The following is an 8,656-nucleotide window of genomic DNA, read 5'->3' on the forward strand; positions in this document are numbered from 1 at the left end:
TCACTACAACTAATTCACTGTTTAGCCTTGACAAAGTCCCTAGTGATTGATACTGTGCTCAGGTTTTCCTGTGCACATATTGGGAATATTAGTTAATGCAAAGGAAGAGTCACCCAGATTTTTGAAGGCCTATCTGAAACTCTCTAAAGCCAACAACCAGACTCTCTCTCAGAGTACCCCACTTACAACCTATTATGTAAGAGGTAAAGCAGTCATTTCACTATAGCCACATTACTGCCTCTCCTCACGTGACACTATTTCCAAACTTAAGTACCAGTTGCTTAGAAGTCATACCCCAGATCTGAGAGCCCTTTCCCACCATCTCATTGTCCCTGCACAGCACAGCACAACTGTTGCAATAACCCTGAGGACAAAGCCAGGAAGTCTGTGATACACCCCAGGCCCTGACCATCACAGCTTTAAACTGAAGAATTTTGAGGGCAGTCAGTCTGGAGCATAGGGATGATAAGTGACTATCATCTTCATTGTGGGGTATTTGAGTCTCTTTGTGCTTCAATGCCAAATGTTGTTTTGAAGACTGTTATTTTAGCTCCCTTAACAGTGCAGAAGGGATCATCAACACTGAAAGTACCAACATACTTTAGCTAGAGGCAAGAAAAATGCTTCTGCTACAGAATGCAGTAGCAATATATTAGGGGACATCCATATGAAGAAAGGTAAAAGCTCCTACCCTCTTTAAATTTCTTGGTCCCAGCCAGCATGTTGACATGTCTGGAATTGATCTGGTATAAGCAATATACTCTTTCAGATTTTGGAAGAAACCATAAGCCTAAAAAAATATTCACTACTACCTTTTCCCCCCCTTACTAAGAGCACATGCCTTGCACTGTGTCTAGAAACTTTATGTAAGAAGATACTAAAAAATAAAACCTTTTCTTGTATACCTCTGCAGAAGCAGCTCCACAGCCAAACCCTCAGCTGTACTATGCTGGAAGCACTGGTGTAGGAATCAGAGTCCTTTTGTGCCTGCTGTGTCAGTGTAAATTTACACCTGCCTCAGGTTTAATTTAGCAATTAGCAATTATTTGGTAAATTAAGGAAGGCAGGAGAGTTTCCTCTCAAATAAGGCTATTATTAAACAAGAGAAAAACTAAGCACTGGATGAACTGAGCATGTTATTTCTGTCCTTGCAGAGTGCCAAACAGACTAGGGTAGGTTTATAGAGTTTTCGGGTTTTGATTTACAAAGATGTCTTAGTGTCTTCCATTTTCAACTTTGCTAATGCTGTTGTTGATATTTTGCTGTGCAAATCCACATTCTTTCAAAACTTTTCTTCTGTCTTGAAAAATCGTAATTGGCCCAGCCACCAGCAATATTCAATGATCAGGTCTTTTTCCTGCCTAAATACAAAGCTGGCTAGCAATAAGAAGCATGTGTCCCTCCATGGTGAACTGCACAGCTCTGCCCAGTCTAACAAAAATAATCCTATAGTACTAGTATTTGTTCAAAGTAATGCATACACATGTCTTTTTACTTACCGAAACCAGCAGAAGACAGTGAGATCAGGTCCTGGTTAATACAAGCTAGTACTTTTTTTGGCTAGGTGTAAGCTTCACCTTATCTCTTCAGTAAAAAAAAACCCAAGCCCTAAACTTTTCTGCTCTGAACAAGGCATGAGGAGAACTCAAGGTGAGGGGCATTCACTGAATAACAACCTCATGGGAAGGGAAGGATTTAACATGTCTGATGAGATTTCTGCATGTTCTGGGCTGCAGATTAGGAAAAACTCAAGACAGGCCTGGCAGTGCATAAGCCAGAAAAGGGACAGGTCTGGAGCCTGCTGCCGTTCAAAGACAAGCAAGCAGCATTAGCCCTTAGTAAGGAAGACAAGAATAAGTGTGAGGAGTTTTTTTTAATGCCCATCACCTGAAACCTAGATTCTTCTTACATGATGTCCAAATATTTTGGATTGTGGCTTAGTGTCTGTTTGATGGAGCAATAAGCAAAGCTCTCAGATTTTGCATACTCAAAAACTCTAATTGCAGAGTCTCAGTCCCATTTAGTTCCAGTTCACAAAACTGGCAGGTCAGGCTCTTTTGGGAATCTGGTCATTTATGAATTTACCTGTATGGGAGCAGAACTCTTTAGAAAAGCAGCCCTTTAACATATGAAGGGCATGAGACATCTTTCGATGTATGGGCGTGCACGTGTATTTGAGGCTAAGGAGTAAAGGAACGTAATGTCTGAATATGTTGTGCCCAGAATTTAAAAAATAAATAAATAAATAAAAGAAAAAAGAAGCATTGTCAGGCAGTTTCACAAGAGTCAGTTAAAAATAACAAAATCTGTAGTCCTTACAAATAGAGGGCCCACAGGACAAACAGCAGTACCTCGGTCAGTATATGTGATCACAGGTCCTGGGAGTACTGTTTGTTTTTGTGCCATGGACTACATACTTGGTAGGTCTTCTCTAGGTTGGCAACACTTTTTGATGCACTATTTACCCAGGTTTGTGTCAGGGCTATGCCAATTCCACTTGCTCTGACCTTTCCTCCGCATACAGCTCGCCAGCGAGCGTGACACCCAGGCAGCACTCAGCACAGCATTATCAAACCAGCACCGAGAACCAGCTTATCAACAATTGTCCTCTAAGCACCTGCTACAGAAATGCAGCAAGAGCTGGCCCGTGCCCGAGCTTCACGTGAAAGCCCAGAGTGCCAGGACTGAACTTGTAATAAGCAGGACTGAATCCCCTGCCTGGTGAGAGCTGGTCAAATGCAAGGAAGGAAAAGGGACTTGCGCAAACTAATATTTTGAAAGAGTGGGGAAATACCACCACTCTTGTGCAAGCTTAACAGAAATTCAGTAGTGCCCAGGGTCATCAAGGCCTGCCTGGCAGCAGCCTCCAGACTTGTGTTAGAAGATCTTTAGTGCAATACCAATTCAGAGAGCGCTGCTCTGTTGGGCCACTGATCACATGACTTCCTGCAGCTGCCCAGTTTTTTGGAAAAAAACCCCAAACTCCTGGAAAAATGCCCACAGATCTGAATGCTGCTTAAACAGCAAGGCCTACATGTGCCTGTTGCATGGAAGGTAGAGATCCATAATGACATAAATGCATAATGAATTGTCCGGGAATAATGGCAGACCTGGAAGAATTAGTACTGAAACAGAAAGTATCTACTGTTGCAAGTAATAAAGATTTATTTTTAAATAACAAAGTCGTCCAAAGGAGCAGATATGTTTTTCTTGCTTCCCTGAGTAATATTAAAGTGGTGGTGGAAAGGAAAGATTCTCATCTTTTATGGACATAAGGCAGAAACACTGAATTCTTACTGTAAATGTTACCAATATCAACCAACACCCTACAAGTAACTTCCAGAGCATAGCAAGATACTCAGTGAGTATTCACTATATAATATTCTGTCTGAACTACCAGTTTCCGCTAAGAACCTACAGTGGCAAACTTAAGACATCTTGTTTTTTCTTACTTTAAACAGAGGATAGGCTAGCACAAAGTGCCTGCTTGTATGTATCCTAAGCAAAATTTGGATGAGCAAAACCTGGATTATATTTTGCAAATGGCTCCTGGATTTACAAAAGACCAAGACAGATGTTGGCTACTGATTTTCATACCTGGGATTCTCAAAATCCTACAACTACTCTAGACCTTATTTATACATAAGTGATTTTTTAAATAGATTTTGGACTAGGCAGTGTGGTCTAAGGTTTAAAGCAAAGGGCTGAGAAACAGGAAACTTGGGAGAATTGGGTTGGATGACAGCCTGGATAAATGCATGTGGTTTGTTTGCATGATTTTCAGTTAATAACAAGGGAGATCGGGTGTCTCAGAAAATTCAGAAAAGGGAAATAAAGCTTTATCCCACCAGTTAGAAAAAAAACCAGAAACCTTCATATAAAGGTAACTGAACTTGTAAATAATAATGGAAAGTAGTTAAGTGTCTTATCACTTAAAATTGCAGTGGAGAAAGCCCTAGATAATGTACTTCAGGGGACAATCCTGTGCCAGTTTGCAACAGGACACGTAGAAGGGTTGGACCTGCGACTGCAGAAGTGTTGGGACACCATGAACAAGAACCAACCAGTGATCAGCTGAGTGTTCCTGTCCTCTCACTGGTACCAACCAATGATTCAGAAAAAGCTGAATAATATCTCTTCAATGTATTACGGAAACAGTCAAAACCGTTCTTTAGCTGTTTTCCTAAACCTGCTCTTTCATGTGAGATAGAGCCTAAAGGCACATGAGGTCTAATATGTCTTGTAATTGTTATCCTACCTAGGGCAAGTTCAGATGTTGTTTTGTGTGTGCGTGCACAAAGGTTTGATCTTTTGAAGAAAGCTTGGAGAGCTGCCCAAGAGATTAATTAAAGGCAATGATTTTTTTTAAAGGAGACACTCCAAAAACTCATAAATAAGTCTGCAGGAATAAGATATCTAATTATTTGAGGTGAAGAAAGGGCTAATTTGGTAGATATTCTACTGTTCCACTGCTGATTCCAAGGCTGTGTCTCTTCTTTGATCTGCTCTGACGCTTACCCCACTCCTAAACTGCAGATCAACGCAAGCTCCAAGGAGTTGTAGGCGAGAACACGGCAAGTGAAGCTCTAACCTTGTGATGAGTGCTGTAGATACAGCGCATCTGCTTTCTGCTTTTTTCTTACCTTTTTTCTGAATATTAGTCATAGAATCATAGAGTCATAGAATTGTTTAGGTTGGAAAAGACCTTTAAGATCATCCAGTCCAACCATTAACCTACACTACCAAGTCCACGCTAAACCAATTAAGGGTAGACTAGACTAAACCATGTCCCGAAGTGCCACATCTACCCATTTTTTGAACATTTCCAGGGATGGTGACTCCACCACCTCTCTGGGCAGCCTGTTCCAATGCTTGACTACCCTTTCCGTGAAGAAATTTTTCCTAATTTCCAGCCTAAACCTCCCCTGGCGCAGCTTGAGCCCATTTGCTCTTGTCCTATCGCTAACTACATGGGAGAAGAGACCAACACCCACCTCGCTACACCCTCCTTTCAGGTAGTTGTAGAGAGCGATAAGGTCTCCCCTCAGCCTCCTCTTCTCCAGGCTAAACAACCCCAGTTCCCTCAGCCGCTCCTCATAAGGCCTGTGCTCCAGACCCTTCACCAGCCTTGTTGCCCTTCTCTGGACACGCTCCAGCACCTCAGTGTCTTTCTTGTATTGAGGGGCCCAAAACTGGACACAGTATTCCAGGTGCAGCCTCACCAGCGCCGAGTACCTGTGCTTACATTTTTGTAGTAACTTCCCAGTTAAAAAAAACCCCAACCAAACAAACTGAAAGTTTGTCAGTTTGCATAATTAAGCATATATGTGGGCCAGCCTTCAGTTATACTTCTTATTTTCCTTGAGGCTGGATTACCAGATGCTTATCTGGCTTTATTTATAACCTTGAGAATGAGGACATCAAGAAGTTAGTGCTCCTTGCTTCAGAAACTTTTGGGTTTAGTCAATAATCATAATTTCATATCACAGCAAACCTTTTTTACCTGAGAACTATGAAGGTCAACCACATAACTTCACTATATGGAAAATATTATTGGGTCTACTTGACATCTGCAGAAACTATGCTAGCATTACAGCACTGAGAAAATCTTTTGCCAAACAGCCTTTAATTTTGGGTCCCTCATGGTTCAGGCTATACAGGCAGGGCTTTGTCTTAGAGGTGAGAGTGCTAGCTCTGTATTCAAACTGGTACCAGGTGCCTAACTTAAATCTGATTCACCTAGTGTCTAAGTTCCAGGTATTTTCATGTGGTGAATTCAAGCCTTTAAATTAAATGTAAAAGCTGTTTAAAGGTTCTGCCAAACTTTCTTGCAGTAAACCTTAACAATAAAAATAATCAAGTTGTTTATGTCACACTGAAATTCATCTTTTTAATGCCAGCTTACTAATAAGACTTGTATTTTTGATTAATCACTAAAATATTGTTGCTTAAGTATTATTGCTTCAACTTGAGACTTTCTTTTGAGATATCATTATCCTTATGAGAAGGGAATGTCAGATGAGTTTCTTCTGAAAATTTTATCTTTTACAGCTTGCCTGTCTAAACTTTCTGTCATAAATATCCAAATTTTTTCTTGATTAAAATGTCAACATTCAATGTCCTCCTTAAATAATACACTTTGAGTATGCAGAGTATAAAACCACACTTCTCAAAGTGTCCACTTTGGGTAACAACCTTGTTAGGCCGTAGGGTTACTGTACACCTCTGCAGACAGTGCTTATGGATTCCCACCTTGAATCCTTCTCAATTCCTTGAAGGAGACCTTCAGTCACAGGATTTTCCTTTTTTTTTGCTTATCCCTTCATATTCTGGCAACATTTCCATTTCTCTGACATTGTTTTCAAAAGTTACATGAGTTGTCATTTTCTAACACATAAGAAATATCAACAGATGAAAACAGATTAGTTGAGCATCTCATGCCCTCATGTATGTGTGCAGGAATGGGGGGGATGGGTGGGTCGGATGGGATGGTCCTGAGAGTTCAACTGTCCTTTTGTTCAACAGCCCTGGAAACTCCTGGTGTTCGAGACCTGTCTTTCCTCCCATCCAATCCATTGGATGAGGGAGAAGATTTTACGTGGAGTAAGAAATTTGTTTATTCTTTCAAGTCTTTGGATCTTTGATCTGTATGTATGCATGCTATGCCTTATTAAAACTTACATTTGGTATGGCCAATGGCAACAGGGGAACAGAGCAGAGGATTATGTGGTTGTCTTCCTCAGAAAAATGCTCATCTGCAAATTTTCAACAGCTTACATGACTATTACTTTTCCCTGAAGATTCCTACTTAAGACTTTTTATGTGCAACATATCAGGTGAAAAATATCAGTCATGCTTGGTATGGCCATCTCCTTTTGTTTAAGTGTGATCATGCCTTTTTTTTTTCCATGGGAAAAATATGCGTGTCTCTGTGTGTCTCTGTGTGGATGTATCTCTATTCTTTACCACATTCTGAAATAGCAGTGTAAAATGTCTTGACATTTTCCACCAAAAAAAAAAGCAATAACAAAAAACCCAACAACTTCGGGATGAGTTCATGCCTGGAATGTTTCTGGAAAAAAAAAAAAAAATCACAGAAGATTATATTTCAAAGGAGAGTGATGAATAATGGAAAGTATGAACTGTGAAGTTCTATTATATCAGTTGTATTTAGGTTAACCACATTTAATTTTTTTAAGCTCATAAATCCTTAAGAAATGTTAATCACATGATGGACTTATTTGTAAATTTACATACTGCCCTGAAGGAGACAGTTGATTGTTGCATTCTGTGGTGACTCATGAGCATCTCTGGTTCAGGCTGCCAGGACTGAGAAAGCAAACTGAGTAGTATGATCTCGTATGAACTGTGATTAAATTTCCAGCAGAGTTATCCTCAGGACACTCCATAGCATTTTTTAGCACACTAAGATATGAAAACTAAAAAGAGGTTGATATAAAGCAGTCTTTAAGTTTGAAATATAGCATTGTTTTCCTTCTGTTAAAACTGAAAACTATGCAGTCTAAGCATACATACACACTTAAACAGGAATATCCTATATTTTAGTTGCTCACTATATTCAAAATAGTTATTCCAACAAATGCACACAAAAACCTTTCAAACAGCATGTGAAAGTCCTTTTCATTAATAAAGACACTACTATTACTTCTTAATTCCATTTCCAAATTCAAGTGTCATCAACTTTACACAACAGTTCTTGCTCTTTAAATATTAAAAGTAAACCTGCATGCATGCTACATTTTAATAACGTGTATATATTTCAAAACTGAATTCTTTATTGCATGTCAATGAAAAAATAAGCCTACAGTAAACTCAAAGCCCTATCAAGTGATGCCATCTGTTTTTTTCTTCTGTTGACATGACAGATTTAAGATATATTTAAAGTATTATCAATGATTAAATATATCCTGAGTGACAACGTATGGTAGTAGACACAATTAGAAAATAGTTATTTGGGTTCCTATTTATCTGTCAAGTGAAGTGATTTATCTGCTGTCCATAAATGAACATCAGATGTAATCCTAAGGGCTTTTTAATAGAAGGAAGCTTGACAAAATACTGGTACAGATGGTATTTTGGGTAATGATCCAGACTGCAATGATCTCAGTAATGACTTATTGTATCTGTTAACCTGGCCTCAAACAAAGGCAGGGTGGAGGGGGGAAGCTGAAATGATTCAACTAACCTAGGCTGCTCTGGCACTGTAAATGTTTAAATCACTGAAGCAGCCCATTTGTTTCTGTAGCAGGAGGAAACATGAAATTGATTAAAACAGCATAAATGCAACAGGAAAATCTTCCTCCTCCGCAGCCAGTTTGGGAATGGAAACTTACCTAGTTCTCATGGTCCTTTTTTTTTTTTTTTTTTCTGTTGTTGCTCTGAAGTGGTCAGTGCAGGGGAAATTCTGTCCTTGAGAGAAAAAACATCTCACTGGGCCACTCCAGCATGCTGCTTCTCAAGGAGTGGGGATCTGCTTCCAGAACAGGGGCAATGAGAGTAAGTAAGGGTTTAGGAGTCATGAAGGACTGTTGTGTGCCCTGAAAATCTTCCTTTTGCCTCGCATTGACATGGGTCATGATACAGGGCTTACAATGACTGTTTTTCTGCTTCCCTCTGCAGCTCACAGAAACAACTC

Source organism: Pelecanus crispus, chromosome 6, assembly GCF_030463565.1.
Source record: "Pelecanus crispus isolate bPelCri1 chromosome 6, bPelCri1.pri, whole genome shotgun sequence".
Lineage (NCBI taxonomy): Eukaryota > Metazoa > Chordata > Aves > Pelecaniformes > Pelecanidae > Pelecanus > Pelecanus crispus.